Source organism: Lissotriton vulgaris, unplaced genomic scaffold, assembly GCF_964263255.1.
Source record: "Lissotriton vulgaris unplaced genomic scaffold, aLisVul1.2 SCAFFOLD_10620, whole genome shotgun sequence".
NCBI lineage: Eukaryota > Metazoa > Chordata > Amphibia > Caudata > Salamandridae > Lissotriton > Lissotriton vulgaris.
The window spans coordinates 25,250-41,794 of record NW_028253397.1 but is presented as its reverse complement, the minus strand read 5'-3'; the positions used below and the strand labels follow the sequence as shown (position 1 = coordinate 41,794).

Below are 16,545 nucleotides of genomic sequence, written 5' to 3'. Positions count from 1 at the left end.
CACTTGGAACTGCCCACCTTTTTGCTTTTCTGTGCTTTGAGCAGAGACTCTGAAGTTTGATCCTGTTTCCCTCACCGGCCTAGTTCTTGCCCTCTTTTTTAGAGGCTGCAAATACCTCTCAGGTCCTCACCCTCGCAATGATAGGGTCTTTGATCTGGTGCCTCTAACCCCCAGAGAGCCATATTCTAACTTACTCTGGTTTCTCTTCAAAACGAAAAAATCTTTCGCCTTTTACTAAAGATTTCCGTGGAGAGGAACATTTACGAGTTTATTCAATTTTTTTAAGCCTTACCACAGGTGAGGCTGTTTATCATTTGTTTAAAAGAAAAGCATTAGAAGTTGGGGAATATTTCAGGAGTTGTCTGCTACTGTTATAAGGGAACATGAGCTTGGTGTTTTATTCCTGATCTCTCTGCTTGCTCATTTGCATAGACAGAGTGTAGGAGAGGTGCATCATGGGACAGAGCTTGGGCAGTGCATGAGATTGCTTTTCCTTGACTATCTTGAAACTGCACGATAGCAGGCAGTATATTTTCTCTTTTCTCAACATTCCTGCTGCCAGAGGCCAGACGTCACTCTCCTTTTAAAAGGTGGCACCAAGACTCATGCTGCGCTTTTCATAGGGCTTGCCCGTTATTTGTGCCCGTTAGAGGTGCCCTTAGAGGGTGGCCAATCCTGAGTCAGATTCCTCTCAGGTACACTTGAAGGGGCTCGTTTGTCTTGTTTCATGTGCCTCCAGCCTAGACAGATCTATACTTATATATTCAGCTTTAATGAAAATACGTGTGAAAAAGGGACTTAAAGTGCATGGCTATTTGCATAGAACAGTGGTGGCTCACAGCCTATCGATTGGAGGGATGGTGGGGAAAGCGTAAAATCGTTGGGGACGAAAGTCCTACAGTGCCACTTCAGTGAAAGCCTGATTCACGCTTCCCGTTCCCCTTGCCCAGCAGCCCCGACACCTCCTAATGAGCTGAGGTGTGTACAAAAAGAATTTGCATATTCCCAGGCAGACACTTGGAACTGCCCACCTTTTTGCTTTTCTGTGCTTTGAGCAGAGACTCTGAAGTTTGATCCTGTTTCCCTCACCGGCCTAGTTCTTGCCCTCTTTTTTAGAGGCTGCAAATACCTCTCAGGTCCTCACCCTCGCAATGATAGGGTCTTTGATCTGGTGCCTCTAACCCCCAGAGAGCCATATTCTAACTTACTCTGGTTTCTCTTCAAAACGAAAAAATCTTTCGCCTTTTACTAAAGATTTCCGTGGAGAGGAACATTTACGAGTTTATTCAATTTTTTTAAGCCTTACCACAGGTGAGGCTGTTTATCATTTGTTTAAAAGAAAAGCATTAGAAGTTGGGGAATATTTCAGGAGTTGTCTGCTACTGTTATAAGGGAACATGAGCTTGGTGTTTTATTCCTGATCTCTCTGCTTGCTCATTTGCATAGACAGAGTGTAGGAGAGGTGCATCATGGGACAGAGCTTGGGCAGTGCATGAGATTGCTTTTCCTTGACTATCTTGAAACTGCACGATAGCAGGCAGTATATTTTCTCTTTTCTCAACATTCCTGCTGCCAGAGGCCAGACGTCACTCTCCTTTTAAAAGGTGGCACCAAGACTCATGCTGCGCTTTTCATAGGGCTTGCACGATATTTGTGCCCGTTAGAGGTGCCCTTAGAAGGTGGCCAATCCTGAGTCAGATTCCTCTCAGGTACACTTGAAGGGGCTCGTTAGTCTTGTTTCAAGTGCCTCCAGCCTAGACAGATCTATACTTATATATTCAGCTTTAATGAAAATACGTGTGAAAAAGGGACTTAAAGTGCATGGCTATTTGCATAGAACAGTGGTGGCTCACAGCCTATCGATTGGAGGGATGGTGGGGAAAGCGTAAAATCGTTGGGGACGAAAGTCCTACAGTGCCACTTCAGTGAAAGCCTGATTCACGCTTCCCGTTCCCCTTGCCCAGCAGCCCCGACACCTCCTAATGAGCTGAGGTGTGTACAAAAAGAATTTGCATATTCCCAGGCAGACACTTGGAACTGCCCACCTTTTTGCTTTTCTGTGCTTTGAGCAGAGACTCTGAAGTTTGATCCTGTTTCCCTCACCGGCCTAGTTCTTGCCCTCTTTTTTAGAGGCTGCAAATACCTCTCAGGTCCTCACCCTCGCAATGATAGGGTCTTTGATCTGGTGCCTCTAACCCCCAGAGAGCCATATTCTAACTTACTCTGGTTTCTCTTCAAAACGAAAAAATCTTTCGCCTTTTACTAAAGATTTCCGTGGAGAGGAACATTTACGAGTTTATTCAATTTTTTTAAGCCTTACCACAGGTGAGGCTGTTTATCATTTGTTTAAAAGAAAAGCATTAGAAGTTGGGGAATATTTAGGAGTTGTCTGCTACTGTTATAAGGGAACATGAGCTTGGTGTTTTATTCCTGATCTCTCTGCTTGCTCATTTGCATAGACAGAGTGTAGGAGAGGTGCATCATGGGACAGAGCTTGGGCAGTGCATGAGATTGCTTTTCCTTGACTATCTTGAAACTGCACGATAGCAGGCAGTATATTTTCTCTTTTCTCAACATTCCTGCTGCCAGAGGCCAGACGTCACTCTCCTTTTAAAAGGTGGCACCAAGACTCATGCTGCGCTTTTCATAGGGCTTGCACGATATTTGTGCCCGTTAGAGGTGCCCTTAGAAGGTGGCCAATCCTGAGTCAGATTCCTCTCAGGTACACTTGAAGGGGCTCGTTAGTCTTGTTTCAAGTGCCTCCAGCCTAGACAGATCTATACTTATATATTCAGCTTTAATGAAAATACGTGTGAAAAAGGGACTTAAAGTGCATGGCTATTTGCATAGAACAGTGGTGGCTCACAGCCTATCGATTGGAGGGATGGTGGGGAAAGCGTAAAATCGTTGGGGACGAAAGTCCTACAGTGCCACTTCAGTGAAAGCCTGATTCACGCTTCCCGTTCCCCTTGCCCAGCAGCCCCGACACCTCCTAATGAGCTGAGGTGTGTACAAAAAGAATTTGCATATTCCCAGGCAGACACTTGGAACTGCCCACCTTTTTGCTTTTCTGTGCTTTGAGCAGAGACTCTGAAGTTTGATCCTGTTTCCCTCACCGGCCTAGTTCTTGCCCTCTTTTTTAGAGGCTGCAAATACCTCTCAGGTCCTCACCCTCGCAATGATAGGGTCTTTGATCTGGTGCCTCTAACCCCCAGAGAGCCATATTCTAACTTACTCTGGTTTCTCTTCAAAACGAAAAAATCTTTCGCCTTTTACTAAAGATTTCCGTGGAGAGGAACATTTACGAGTTTATTCAATTTTTTTAAGCCTTACCACAGGTGAGGCTGTTTATCATTTGTTTAAAAGAAAAGCATTAGAAGTTGGGGAATATTTCAGGAGTTGTCTGCTACTGTTATAAGGGAACATGAGCTTGGTGTTTTATTCCTGATCTCTCTGCTTGCTCATTTGCATAGACAGAGTGTAGGAGAGGTGCATCATGGGACAGAGCTTGGGCAGTGCATGAGATTGCTTTTCCTTGACTATCTTGAAACTGCACGATAGCAGGCAGTATATTTTCTCTTTTCTCAACATTCCTGCTGCCAGAGGCCAGACGTCACTCTCCTTTTAAAAGGTGGCACCAAGACTCATGCTGCGCTTTTCATAGGGCTTGCACGATATTTGTGCCCGTTAGAGGTGCCCTTAGAAGGTGGCCAATCCTGAGTCAGATTCCTCTCAGGTACACTTGAAGGGGCTCGTTAGTCTTGTTTCAAGTGCCTCCAGCCTAGACAGATCTATACTTATATATTCAGCTTTAATGAAAATACGTGTGAAAAAGGGACTTAAAGTGCATGGCTATTTGCATAGAACAGTGGTGGCTCACAGCCTATCGATTGGAGGGATGGTGGGGAAAGCGTAAAATCGTTGGGGACGAAAGTCCTACAGTGCCACTTCAGTGAAAGCCTGATTCACGCTTCCCGTTCCCCTTGCCCAGCAGCCCCGACACCTCCTAATGAGCTGAGGTGTGTACAAAAAGAATTTGCATATTCCCAGGCAGACACTTGGAACTGCCCACCTTTTTGCTTTTCTGTGCTTTGAGCAGAGACTCTGAAGTTTGATCCTGTTTCCCTCACCGGCCTAGTTCTTGCCCTCTTTTTTAGAGGCTGCAAATACCTCTCAGGTCCTCACCCTCGCAATGATAGGGTCTTTGATCTGGTGCCTCTAACCCCCAGAGAGCCATATTCTAACTTACTCTGGTTTCTCTTCAAAACGAAAAAATCTTTCGCCTTTTACTAAAGATTTCCGTGGAGAGGAACATTTACGAGTTTATTCAATTTTTTTAAGCCTTACCACAGGTGAGGCTGTTTATCATTTGTTTAAAAGAAAAGCATTAGAAGTTGGGGAATATTTAGGAGTTGTCTGCTACTGTTATAAGGGAACATGAGCTTGGTGTTTTATTCCTGATCTCTCTGCTTGCTCATTTGCATAGACAGAGTGTAGGAGAGGTGCATCATGGGACAGAGCTTGGGCAGTGCATGAGATTGCTTTTCCTTGACTATCTTGAAACTGCACGATAGCAGGCAGTATATTTTCTCTTTTCTCAACATTCCTGCTGCCAGAGGCCAGACGTCACTCTCCTTTTAAAAGGTGGCACCAAGACTCATGCTGCGCTTTTCATAGGGCTTGCACGATATTTGTGCCCGTTAGAGGTGCCCTTAGAAGGTGGCCAATCCTGAGTCAGATTCCTCTCAGGTACACTTGAAGGGGCTCGTTAGTCTTGTTTCAAGTGCCTCCAGCCTAGACAGATCTATACTTATATATTCAGCTTTAATGAAAATACGTGTGAAAAAGGGACTTAAAGTGCATGGCTATTTGCATAGAACAGTGGTGGCTCACAGCCTATCGATTGGAGGGATGGTGGGGAAAGCGTAAAATCGTTGGGGACGAAAGTCCTACAGTGCCACTTCAGTGAAAGCCTGATTCACGCTTCCCGTTCCCCTTGCCCAGCAGCCCCGACACCTCCTAATGAGCTGAGGTGTGTACAAAAAGAATTTGCATATTCCCAGGCAGACACTTGGAACTGCCCACCTTTTTGCTTTTCTGTGCTTTGAGCAGAGACTCTGAAGTTTGATCCTGTTTCCCTCACCGGCCTAGTTCTTGCCCTCTTTTTTAGAGGCTGCAAATACCTCTCAGGTCCTCACCCTCGCAATGATAGGGTCTTTGATCTGGTGCCTCTAACCCCCAGAGAGCCATATTCTAACTTACTCTGGTTTCTCTTCAAAACGAAAAAATCTTTCGCCTTTTACTAAAGATTTCCGTGGAGAGGAACATTTACGAGTTTATTCAATTTTTTTAAGCCTTACCACAGGTGAGGCTGTTTATCATTTGTTTAAAAGAAAAGCATTAGAAGTTGGGGAATATTTCAGGAGTTGTCTGCTACTGTTATAAGGGAACATGAGCTTGGTGTTTTATTCCTGATCTCTCTGCTTGCTCATTTGCATAGACAGAGTGTAGGAGAGGTGCATCATGGGACAGAGCTTGGGCAGTGCATGAGATTGCTTTTCCTTGACTATCTTGAAACTGCACGATAGCAGGCAGTATATTTTCTCTTTTCTCAACATTCCTGCTGCCAGAGGCCAGACGTCACTCTCCTTTTAAAAGGTGGCACCAAGACTCATGCTGCGCTTTTCATAGGGCTTGCACGATATTTGTGCCCGTTAGAGGTGCCCTTAGAAGGTGGCCAATCCTGAGTCAGATTCCTCTCAGGTACACTTGAAGGGGCTCGTTAGTCTTGTTTCAAGTGCCTCCAGCCTAGACAGATCTATACTTATATATTCAGCTTTAATGAAAATACGTGTGAAAAAGGGACTTAAAGTGCATGGCTATTTGCATAGAACAGTGGTGGCTCACAGCCTATCGATTGGAGGGATGGTGGGGAAAGCGTAAAATCGTTGGGGACGAAAGTCCTACAGTGCCACTTCAGTGAAAGCCTGATTCACGCTTCCCGTTCCCCTTGCCCAGCAGCCCCGACACCTCCTAATGAGCTGAGGTGTGTACAAAAAGAATTTGCATATTCCCAGGCAGACACTTGGAACTGCCCACCTTTTTGCTTTTCTGTGCTTTGAGCAGAGACTCTGAAGTTTGATCCTGTTTCCCTCACCGGCCTAGTTCTTGCCCTCTTTTTTAGAGGCTGCAAATACCTCTCAGGTCCTCACCCTCGCAATGATAGGGTCTTTGATCTGGTGCCTCTAACCCCCAGAGAGCCATATTCTAACTTACTCTGGTTTCTCTTCAAAACGAAAAAATCTTTCGCCTTTTACTAAAGATTTCCGTGGAGAGGAACATTTACGAGTTTATTCAATTTTTTTAAGCCTTACCACAGGTGAGGCTGTTTATCATTTGTTTAAAAGAAAAGCATTTGAAGTTGGGGAACATTTAGGAGTTGTCTGCTACTGTTATAAGGGAACATGAGCTTGGTGTTTTATTCCTGATCTCTCTGCTTGCTCATTTGCATAGACAGAGTGTAGGAGAGGTGCATCATGGGAAAGAGCTTGGGCAGTGCATGAGATTGCTTTTCCTTGACTATCTTGAAACTGCACGATAGCAGGCAGTGTATTTTCTCTTTTCTCAACATTCCTGCTGCCAGAGGCCAGACGTCACTCTCCTTTTAAAAGGTGGCACCAAGAGTCATGCTGCGCTTTTCATAGGGCTTGCCCGTTATTTGTGCCCGTTAGAGGTGCCCTTAGAGGGTGGCCAATCCTGAGTCAGATTCCTCTCAGGTACACTTGAAGGGGCTCGTTTGTCTTGTTTCATGTGCCTCCAGCCTAGACAGATCTATACTTATATATTCAGCTTTAATGAAAATACGTGTGAAAAAGGGACTTAAAGTGCATGGCTATTTGCATAGAACAGTGGTGGCTCACAGCCTATCGATTGGAGGGATGGTGGGGAAAGCGTAAAATCGTTGGGGACGAAAGTCCTACAGTGCCACTTCAGTGAAAGCCTGATTCACGCTTCCCGTTCCCCTTGCCCAGCAGCCCCAACACCTCCTAATGAGCTGAGGTGTGTACAAAAAGAATTTGCATATTCCCAGGCAGACACTTGGAACTGCCCACCTTTTTGCTTTTCTGTGCTTTGAGCAGAGACTCTGAAGTTTGATCCTGTTTCCCTCACCGGCCTAGTTCTTGCCCTCTTTTTTAGAGGCTGCAAATACCTCTCAGGTCCTCACCCTCGCAATGATAGGGTCTTTGATCTGGTGCCTCTAACCCCCAGAGAGCCATATTCTAACTTACTCTGGTTTCTCTTCAAAACGAAAAAATCTTTCGCCTTTTACTAAAGATTTCCGTGGAGAGGAACATTTACGAGTTTATTCAATTTTTTTAAGCCTTACCACAGGTGAGGCTGTTTATCATTTGTTTAAAAGAAAAGCATTAGAAGTTGGGGAACATTTAGGAGTTGTCTGCTACTGTTATAAGGGAACATGAGCTTGGTGTTTTATTCCTGATCTCTCTGCTTGCTCATTTGCATAGACAGAGTGTAGGAGAGGTGCATCATGGGAAAGAGCTTGGGCAGTGCATGAGATTGCTTTTCCTTGACTATCTTGAAACTGCACGATAGCAGGCAGTGTATTTTCTCTTTTCTCAACATTCCTGCTGCCAGAGGCCAGACGTCACTCTCCTTTTAAAAGGTGGCACCAAGAGTCATGCTGCGCTTTTCATAGGGCTTGCCCGTTATTTGTGCCCGTTAGAGGTGCCCTTAGAGGGTGGCCAATCCTGAGTCAGATTCCTCTCAGGTACACTTGAAGGGGCTCGTTTGTCTTGTTTCATGTGCCTCCAGCCTAGACAGATCTATACTTATATATTCAGCTTTAATGAAAATACGTGTGAAAAAGGGACTTAAAGTGCATGGCTATTTGCATAGAACAGTGGTGGCTCACAGCCTATCGATTGGAGGGATGGTGGGGAAAGCGTAAAATCGTTGGGGACGAAAGTCCTACAGTGCCACTTCAGTGAAAGCCTGATTCACGCTTCCCGTTCCCCTTGCCCAGCAGCCCCGACACCTCCTAATGAGCTGAGGTGTGTACAAAAAGAATTTGCATATTCCCAGGCAGACACTTGGAACTGCCCACCTTTTTGCTTTTCTGTGCTTTGAGCAGAGACTCTGAAGTTTGATCCTGTTTCCCTCACCGGCCTAGTTCTTGCCCTCTTTTTTAGAGGCTGCAAATACCTCTCAGGTCCTCACCCTCGCAATGATAGGGTCTTTGATCTGGTGCCTCTAACCCCCAGAGAGCCATATTCTAACTTACTCTGGTTTCTCTTCAAAACGAAAAAATCTTTCGCCTTTTACTAAAGATTTCCGTGGAGAGGAACATTTACGAGTTTATTCAATTTTTTTAAGCCTTACCACAGGTGAGGCTGTTTATCATTTGTTTAAAAGAAAAGCATTAGAAGTTGGGGAATATTTAGGAGTTGTCTGCTACTGTTATAAGGGAACATGAGCTTGGTGTTTTATTCCTGATCTCTCTGCTTGCTCATTTGCATAGACAGAGTGTAGGAGAGGTGCATCATGGGACAGAGCTTGGGCAGTGCATGAGATTGCTTTTCCTTGACTATCTTGAAACTGCACGATAGCAGGCAGTATATTTTCTCTTTTCTCAACATTCCTGCTGCCAGAGGCCAGACGTCACTCTCCTTTTAAAAGGTGGCACCAAGACTCATGCTGCGCTTTTCATAGGGCTTGCACGATATTTGTGCCCGTTAGAGGTGCCCTTAGAAGGTGGCCAATCCTGAGTCAGATTCCTCTCAGGTACACTTGAAGGGGCTCGTTAGTCTTGTTTCAAGTGCCTCCAGCCTAGACAGATCTATACTTATATATTCAGCTTTAATGAAAATACGTGTGAAAAAGGGACTTAAAGTGCATGGCTATTTGCATAGAACAGTGGTGGCTCACAGCCTATCGATTGGAGGGATGGTGGGGAAAGCGTAAAATCGTTGGGGACGAAAGTCCTACAGTGCCACTTCAGTGAAAGCCTGATTCACGCTTCCCGTTCCCCTTGCCCAGCAGCCCCGACACCTCCTAATGAGCTGAGGTGTGTACAAAAAGAATTTGCATATTCCCAGGCAGACACTTGGAACTGCCCACCTTTTTGCTTTTCTGTGCTTTGAGCAGAGACTCTGAAGTTTGATCCTGTTTCCCTCACCGGCCTAGTTCTTGCCCTCTTTTTTAGAGGCTGCAAATACCTCTCAGGTCCTCACCCTCGCAATGATAGGGTCTTTGATCTGGTGCCTCTAACCCCCAGAGAGCCATATTCTAACTTACTCTGGTTTCTCTTCAAAACGAAAAAATCTTTCGCCTTTTACTAAAGATTTCCGTGGAGAGGAACATTTACGAGTTTATTCAATTTTTTTAAGCCTTACCACAGGTGAGGCTGTTTATCATTTGTTTAAAAGAAAAGCATTAGAAGTTGGGGAATATTTCAGGAGTTGTCTGCTACTGTTATAAGGGAACATGAGCTTGGTGTTTTATTCCTGATCTCTCTGCTTGCTCATTTGCATAGACAGAGTGTAGGAGAGGTGCATCATGGGACAGAGCTTGGGCAGTGCATGAGATTGCTTTTCCTTGACTATCTTGAAACTGCACGATAGCAGGCAGTATATTTTCTCTTTTCTCAACATTCCTGCTGCCAGAGGCCAGACGTCACTCTCCTTTTAAAAGGTGGCACCAAGACTCATGCTGCGCTTTTCATAGGGCTTGCCCGTTATTTGTGCCCGTTAGAGGTGCCCTTAGAGGGTGGCCAATCCTGAGTCAGATTCCTCTCAGGTACACTTGAAGGGGCTCGTTTGTCTTGTTTCATGTGCCTCCAGCCTAGACAGATCTATACTTATATATTCAGCTTTAATGAAAATACGTGTGAAAAAGGGACTTAAAGTGCATGGCTATTTGCATAGAACAGTGGTGGCTCACAGCCTATCGATTGGAGGGATGGTGGGGAAAGCGTAAAATCGTTGGGGACGAAAGTCCTACAGTGCCACTTCAGTGAAAGCCTGATTCACGCTTCCCGTTCCCCTTGCCCAGCAGCCCCGACACCTCCTAATGAGCTGAGGTGTGTACAAAAAGAATTTGCATATTCCCAGGCAGACACTTGGAACTGCCCACCTTTTTGCTTTTCTGTGCTTTGAGCAGAGACTCTGAAGTTTGATCCTGTTTCCCTCACCGGCCTAGTTCTTGCCCTCTTTTTTAGAGGCTGCAAATACCTCTCAGGTCCTCACCCTCGCAATGATAGGGTCTTTGATCTGGTGCCTCTAACCCCCAGAGAGCCATATTCTAACTTACTCTGGTTTCTCTTCAAAACGAAAAAATCTTTCGCCTTTTACTAAAGATTTCCGTGGAGAGGAACATTTACGAGTTTATTCAATTTTTTTAAGCCTTACCACAGGTGAGGCTGTTTATCATTTGTTTAAAAGAAAAGCATTAGAAGTTGGGGAATATTTCAGGAGTTGTCTGCTACTGTTATAAGGGAACATGAGCTTGGTGTTTTATTCCTGATCTCTCTGCTTGCTCATTTGCATAGACAGAGTGTAGGAGAGGTGCATCATGGGACAGAGCTTGGGCAGTGCATGAGATTGCTTTTCCTTGACTATCTTGAAACTGCACGATAGCAGGCAGTATATTTTCTCTTTTCTCAACATTCCTGCTGCCAGAGGCCAGACGTCACTCTCCTTTTAAAAGGTGGCACCAAGACTCATGCTGCGCTTTTCATAGGGCTTGCACGATATTTGTGCCCGTTAGAGGTGCCCTTAGAAGGTGGCCAATCCTGAGTCAGATTCCTCTCAGGTACACTTGAAGGGGCTCGTTAGTCTTGTTTCAAGTGCCTCCAGCCTAGACAGATCTATACTTATATATTCAGCTTTAATGAAAATACGTGTGAAAAAGGGACTTAAAGTGCATGGCTATTTGCATAGAACAGTGGTGGCTCACAGCCTATCGATTGGAGGGATGGTGGGGAAAGCGTAAAATCGTTGGGGACGAAAGTCCTACAGTGCCACTTCAGTGAAAGCCTGATTCACGCTTCCCGTTCCCCTTGCCCAGCAGCCCCGACACCTCCTAATGAGCTGAGGTGTGTACAAAAAGAATTTGCATATTCCCAGGCAGACACTTGGAACTGCCCACCTTTTTGCTTTTCTGTGCTTTGAGCAGAGACTCTGAAGTTTGATCCTGTTTCCCTCACCGGCCTAGTTCTTGCCCTCTTTTTTAGAGGCTGCAAATACCTCTCAGGTCCTCACCCTCGCAATGATAGGGTCTTTGATCTGGTGCCTCTAACCCCCAGAGAGCCATATTCTAACTTACTCTGGTTTCTCTTCAAAACGAAAAAATCTTTCGCCTTTTACTAAAGATTTCCGTGGAGAGGAACATTTACGAGTTTATTCAATTTTTTTAAGCCTTACCACAGGTGAGGCTGTTTATCATTTGTTTAAAAGAAAAGCATTAGAAGTTGGGGAACATTTAGGAGTTGTCTGCTACTGTTATAAGGGAACATGAGCTTGGTGTTTTATTCCTGATCTCTCTGCTTGCTCATTTGCATAGACAGAGTGTAGGAGAGGTGCATCATGGGAAAGAGCTTGGGCAGTGCATGAGATTGCTTTTCCTTGACTATCTTGAAACTGCACGATAGCAGGCAGTGTATTTTCTCTTTTCTCAACATTCCTGCTGCCAGAGGCCAGACGTCACTCTCCTTTTAAAAGGTGGCACCAAGAGTCATGCTGCGCTTTTCATAGGGCTTGCCCGTTATTTGTGCCCGTTAGAGGTGCCCTTAGAGGGTGGCCAATCCTGAGTCAGATTCCTCTCAGGTACACTTGAAGGGGCTCGTTTGTCTTGTTTCATGTGCCTCCAGCCTAGACAGATCTATACTTATATATTCAGCTTTAATGAAAATACGTGTGAAAAAGGGACTTAAAGTGCATGGCTATTTGCATAGAACAGTGGTGGCTCACAGCCTATCGATTGGAGGGATGGTGGGGAAAGCGTAAAATCGTTGGGGACGAAAGTCCTACAGTGCCACTTCAGTGAAAGCCTGATTCACGCTTCCCGTTCCCCTTGCCCAGCAGCCCCAACACCTCCTAATGAGCTGAGGTGTGTACAAAAAGAATTTGCATATTCCCAGGCAGACACTTGGAACTGCCCACCTTTTTGCTTTTCTGTGCTTTGAGCAGAGACTCTGAAGTTTGATCCTGTTTCCCTCACCGGCCTAGTTCTTGCCCTCTTTTTTAGAGGCTGCAAATACCTCTCAGGTCCTCACCCTCGCAATGATAGGGTCTTTGATCTGGTGCCTCTAACCCCCAGAGAGCCATATTCTAACTTACTCTGGTTTCTCTTCAAAACGAAAAAATCTTTCGCCTTTTACTAAAGATTTCCGTGGAGAGGAACATTTACGAGTTTATTCAATTTTTTTAAGCCTTACCACAGGTGAGGCTGTTTATCATTTGTTTAAAAGAAAAGCATTAGAAGTTGGGGAACATTTAGGAGTTGTCTGCTACTGTTATAAGGGAACATGAGCTTGGTGTTTTATTCCTGATCTCTCTGCTTGCTCATTTGCATAGACAGAGTGTAGGAGAGGTGCATCATGGGAAAGAGCTTGGGCAGTGCATGAGATTGCTTTTCCTTGACTATCTTGAAACTGCACGATAGCAGGCAGTGTATTTTCTCTTTTCTCAACATTCCTGCTGCCAGAGGCCAGACGTCACTCTCCTTTTAAAAGGTGGCACCAAGAGTCATGCTGCGCTTTTCATAGGGCTTGCCCGTTATTTGTGCCCGTTAGAGGTGCCCTTAGAGGGTGGCCAATCCTGAGTCAGATTCCTCTCAGGTACACTTGAAGGGGCTCGTTTGTCTTGTTTCATGTGCCTCCAGCCTAGACAGATCTATACTTATATATTCAGCTTTAATGAAAATACGTGTGAAAAAGGGACTTAAAGTGCATGGCTATTTGCATAGAACAGTGGTGGCTCACAGCCTATCGATTGGAGGGATGGTGGGGAAAGCGTAAAATCGTTGGGGACGAAAGTCCTACAGTGCCACTTCAGTGAAAGCCTGATTCACGCTTCCCGTTCCCCTTGCCCAGCAGCCCCGACACCTCCTAATGAGCTGAGGTGTGTACAAAAAGAATTTGCATATTCCCAGGCAGACACTTGGAACTGCCCACCTTTTTGCTTTTCTGTGCTTTGAGCAGAGACTCTGAAGTTTGATCCTGTTTCCCTCACCGGCCTAGTTCTTGCCCTCTTTTTTAGAGGCTGCAAATACCTCTCAGGTCCTCACCCTCGCAATGATAGGGTCTTTGATCTGGTGCCTCTAACCCCCAGAGAGCCATATTCTAACTTACTCTGGTTTCTCTTCAAAACGAAAAAATCTTTCGCCTTTTACTAAAGATTTCCGTGGAGAGGAACATTTACGAGTTTATTCAATTTTTTTAAGCCTTACCACAGGTGAGGCTGTTTATCATTTGTTTAAAAGAAAAGCATTAGAAGTTGGGGAATATTTAGGAGTTGTCTGCTACTGTTATAAGGGAACATGAGCTTGGTGTTTTATTCCTGATCTCTCTGCTTGCTCATTTGCATAGACAGAGTGTAGGAGAGGTGCATCATGGGACAGAGCTTGGGCAGTGCATGAGATTGCTTTTCCTTGACTATCTTGAAACTGCACGATAGCAGGCAGTATATTTTCTCTTTTCTCAACATTCCTGCTGCCAGAGGCCAGACGTCACTCTCCTTTTAAAAGGTGGCACCAAGACTCATGCTGCGCTTTTCATAGGGCTTGCACGATATTTGTGCCCGTTAGAGGTGCCCTTAGAAGGTGGCCAATCCTGAGTCAGATTCCTATCAGGTACACTTGAAGGGGCTCGTTAGTCTTGTTTCAAGTGCCTCCAGCCTAGACAGATCTATACTTATATATTCAGCTTTAATGAAAATACGTGTGAAAAAGGGACTTAAAGTGCATGGCTATTTGCATAGAACAGTGGTGGCTCACAGCCTATCGATTGGAGGGATGGTGGGGAAAGCGTAAAATCGTTGGGGACGAAAGTCCTACAGTGCCACTTCAGTGAAAGCCTGATTCACGCTTCCCGTTCCCCTTGCCCAGCAGCCCCGACACCTCCTAATGAGCTGAGGTGTGTACAAAAAGAATTTGCATATTCCCAGGCAGACACTTGGAACTGCCCACCTTTTTGCTTTTCTGTGCTTTGAGCAGAGACTCTGAAGTTTGATCCTGTTTCCCTCACCGGCCTAGTTCTTGCCCTCTTTTTTAGAGGCTGCAAATACCTCTCAGGTCCTCACCCTCGCAATGATAGGGTCTTTGATCTGGTGCCTCTAACCCCCAGAGAGCCATATTCTAACTTACTCTGGTTTCTCTTCAAAACGAAAAAATCTTTCGCCTTTTACTAAAGATTTCCGTGGAGAGGAACATTTACGAGTTTATTCAATTTTTTTAAGCCTTACCACAGGTGAGGCTGTTTATCATTTGTTTAAAAGAAAAGCATTAGAAGTTGGGGAATATTTCAGGAGTTGTCTGCTACTGTTATAAGGGAACATGAGCTTGGTGTTTTATTCCTGATCTCTCTGCTTGCTCATTTGCATAGACAGAGTGTAGGAGAGGTGCATCATGGGACAGAGCTTGGGCAGTGCATGAGATTGCTTTTCCTTGACTATCTTGAAACTGCACGATAGCAGGCAGTATATTTTCTCTTTTCTCAACATTCCTGCTGCCAGAGGCCAGACGTCACTCTCCTTTTAAAAGGTGGCACCAAGACTCATGCTGCGCTTTTCATAGGGCTTGCCCGTTATTTGTGCCCGTTAGAGGTGCCCTTAGAGGGTGGCCAATCCTGAGTCAGATTCCTCTCAGGTACACTTGAAGGGGCTCGTTTGTCTTGTTTCATGTGCCTCCAGCCTAGACAGATCTATACTTATATATTCAGCTTTAATGAAAATACGTGTGAAAAAGGGACTTAAAGTGCATGGCTATTTGCATAGAACAGTGGTGGCTCACAGCCTATCGATTGGAGGGATGGTGGGGAAAGCGTAAAATCGTTGGGGACGAAAGTCCTACAGTGCCACTTCAGTGAAAGCCTGATTCACGCTTCCCGTTCCCCTTGCCCAGCAGCCCCGACACCTCCTAATGAGCTGAGGTGTGTACAAAAAGAATTTGCATATTCCCAGGCAGACACTTGGAACTGCCCACCTTTTTGCTTTTCTGTGCTTTGAGCAGAGACTCTGAAGTTTGATCCTGTTTCCCTCACCGGCCTAGTTCTTGCCCTCTTTTTTAGAGGCTGCAAATACCTCTCAGGTCCTCACCCTCGCAATGATAGGGTCTTTGATCTGGTGCCTCTAACCCCCAGAGAGCCATATTCTAACTTACTCTGGTTTCTCTTCAAAACGAAAAAATCTTTCGCCTTTTACTAAAGATTTCCGTGGAGAGGAACATTTACGAGTTTATTCAATTTTTTTAAGCCTTACCACAGGTGAGGCTGTTTATCATTTGTTTAAAAGAAAAGCATTAGAAGTTGGGGAATATTTAGGAGTTGTCTGCTACTGTTATAAGGGAACATGAGCTTGGTGTTTTATTCCTGATCTCTCTGCTTGCTCATTTGCATAGACAGAGTGTAGGAGAGGTGCATCATGGGACAGAGCTTGGGCAGTGCATGAGATTGCTTTTCCTTGACTATCTTGAAACTGCACGATAGCAGGCAGTATATTTTCTCTTTTCTCAACATTCCTGCTGCCAGAGGCCAGACGTCACTCTCCTTTTAAAAGGTGGCACCAAGACTCATGCTGCGCTTTTCATAGGGCTTGCACGATATTTGTGCCCGTTAGAGGTGCCCTTAGAAGGTGGCCAATCCTGAGTCAGATTCCTCTCAGGTACACTTGAAGGGGCTCGTTAGTCTTGTTTCAAGTGCCTCCAGCCTAGACAGATCTATACTTATATATTCAGCTTTAATGAAAATACGTGTGAAAAAGGGACTTAAAGTGCATGGCTATTTGCATAGAACAGTGGTGGCTCACAGCCTATCGATTGGAGGGATGGTGGGGAAAGCGTAAAATCGTTGGGGACGAAAGTCCTACAGTGCCACTTCAGTGAAAGCCTGATTCACGCTTCCCGTTCCCCTTGCCCAGCAGCCCCGACACCTCCTAATGAGCTGAGGTGTGTACAAAAAGAATTTGCATATTCCCAGGCAGACACTTGGAACTGCCCACCTTTTTGCTTTTCTGTGCTTTGAGCAGAGACTCTGAAGTTTGATCCTGTTTCCCTCACCGGCCTAGTTCTTGCCCTCTTTTTTAGAGGCTGCAAATACCTCTCAGGTCCTCACCCTCGCAATGATAGGGTCTTTGATCTGGTGCCTCTAACCCCCAGAGAGCCATATTCTAACTTACTCTGGTTTCTCTTCAAAACGAAAAAATCTTTCGCCTTTTACTAAAGATTTCCGTGGAGAGGAACATTTACGAGTTTATTCAATTTTTTTAAGCCTTACCACAGGTGAGGCTGTTTATCATTTGTTTAAAAGAAAAG

General features: G+C 45.2%; 17 non-coding genes across 17 annotated transcripts; all 17 read left to right on the top strand.

The window, feature by feature from the left end:
• The first annotated feature begins 190 nt into the window (after positions 1-190).
• On the top strand, positions 191-305 carry LOC147661012 (U5 spliceosomal RNA). Its single transcript, XR_015306087.1, has one exon. It is a non-coding gene; the product is annotated as a U5 spliceosomal RNA (small nuclear RNA).
• Positions 306-1,204: 899 nt separating this feature from the next.
• On the top strand, positions 1,205-1,319 carry LOC147661011 (U5 spliceosomal RNA). Its single transcript, XR_015306086.1, has one exon. It is a non-coding gene; the product is annotated as a U5 spliceosomal RNA (small nuclear RNA).
• Positions 1,320-2,218: 899 nt separating this feature from the next.
• Positions 2,219-2,333, top strand: LOC147661010 (U5 spliceosomal RNA). Its single transcript, XR_015306085.1, has one exon. It is a non-coding gene; the product is annotated as a U5 spliceosomal RNA (small nuclear RNA).
• Positions 2,334-3,231: 898 nt separating this feature from the next.
• Positions 3,232-3,346, top strand: LOC147661009 (U5 spliceosomal RNA). The gene has a single exon (XR_015306084.1). It is a non-coding gene; the product is annotated as a U5 spliceosomal RNA (small nuclear RNA).
• Positions 3,347-4,245: 899 nt separating this feature from the next.
• LOC147661008 (U5 spliceosomal RNA) lies at positions 4,246-4,360 on the top strand. The gene has a single exon (XR_015306083.1). It is a non-coding gene; the product is annotated as a U5 spliceosomal RNA (small nuclear RNA).
• Positions 4,361-5,258: 898 nt separating this feature from the next.
• Positions 5,259-5,373, top strand: LOC147661007 (U5 spliceosomal RNA). The gene has a single exon (XR_015306082.1). It is a non-coding gene; the product is annotated as a U5 spliceosomal RNA (small nuclear RNA).
• Positions 5,374-6,272: 899 nt separating this feature from the next.
• Positions 6,273-6,387, top strand: LOC147661006 (U5 spliceosomal RNA). Its single transcript, XR_015306080.1, has one exon. It is a non-coding gene; the product is annotated as a U5 spliceosomal RNA (small nuclear RNA).
• Positions 6,388-7,285: 898 nt separating this feature from the next.
• LOC147661005 (U5 spliceosomal RNA) lies at positions 7,286-7,400 on the top strand. Its single transcript, XR_015306079.1, has one exon. It is a non-coding gene; the product is annotated as a U5 spliceosomal RNA (small nuclear RNA).
• Positions 7,401-8,298: 898 nt separating this feature from the next.
• Positions 8,299-8,413, top strand: LOC147661004 (U5 spliceosomal RNA). The gene has a single exon (XR_015306078.1). It is a non-coding gene; the product is annotated as a U5 spliceosomal RNA (small nuclear RNA).
• An 898-nt stretch (positions 8,414-9,311) lies between these two features.
• LOC147661003 (U5 spliceosomal RNA) lies at positions 9,312-9,426 on the top strand. The gene has a single exon (XR_015306077.1). It is a non-coding gene; the product is annotated as a U5 spliceosomal RNA (small nuclear RNA).
• An 899-nt stretch (positions 9,427-10,325) lies between these two features.
• On the top strand, positions 10,326-10,440 carry LOC147661002 (U5 spliceosomal RNA). Its single transcript, XR_015306076.1, has one exon. It is a non-coding gene; the product is annotated as a U5 spliceosomal RNA (small nuclear RNA).
• An 899-nt stretch (positions 10,441-11,339) lies between these two features.
• Positions 11,340-11,454, top strand: LOC147661001 (U5 spliceosomal RNA). The gene has a single exon (XR_015306075.1). It is a non-coding gene; the product is annotated as a U5 spliceosomal RNA (small nuclear RNA).
• An 898-nt stretch (positions 11,455-12,352) lies between these two features.
• Positions 12,353-12,467, top strand: LOC147661000 (U5 spliceosomal RNA). Its single transcript, XR_015306074.1, has one exon. It is a non-coding gene; the product is annotated as a U5 spliceosomal RNA (small nuclear RNA).
• Positions 12,468-13,365: 898 nt separating this feature from the next.
• On the top strand, positions 13,366-13,480 carry LOC147660999 (U5 spliceosomal RNA). Its single transcript, XR_015306073.1, has one exon. It is a non-coding gene; the product is annotated as a U5 spliceosomal RNA (small nuclear RNA).
• Positions 13,481-14,378: 898 nt separating this feature from the next.
• On the top strand, positions 14,379-14,493 carry LOC147660998 (U5 spliceosomal RNA). The gene has a single exon (XR_015306072.1). It is a non-coding gene; the product is annotated as a U5 spliceosomal RNA (small nuclear RNA).
• Positions 14,494-15,392: 899 nt separating this feature from the next.
• Positions 15,393-15,507, top strand: LOC147660997 (U5 spliceosomal RNA). The gene has a single exon (XR_015306071.1). It is a non-coding gene; the product is annotated as a U5 spliceosomal RNA (small nuclear RNA).
• An 898-nt stretch (positions 15,508-16,405) lies between these two features.
• Positions 16,406-16,520, top strand: LOC147660996 (U5 spliceosomal RNA). Its single transcript, XR_015306069.1, has one exon. It is a non-coding gene; the product is annotated as a U5 spliceosomal RNA (small nuclear RNA).
• The last annotated feature ends 25 nt before the right edge of the window (positions 16,521-16,545 follow it).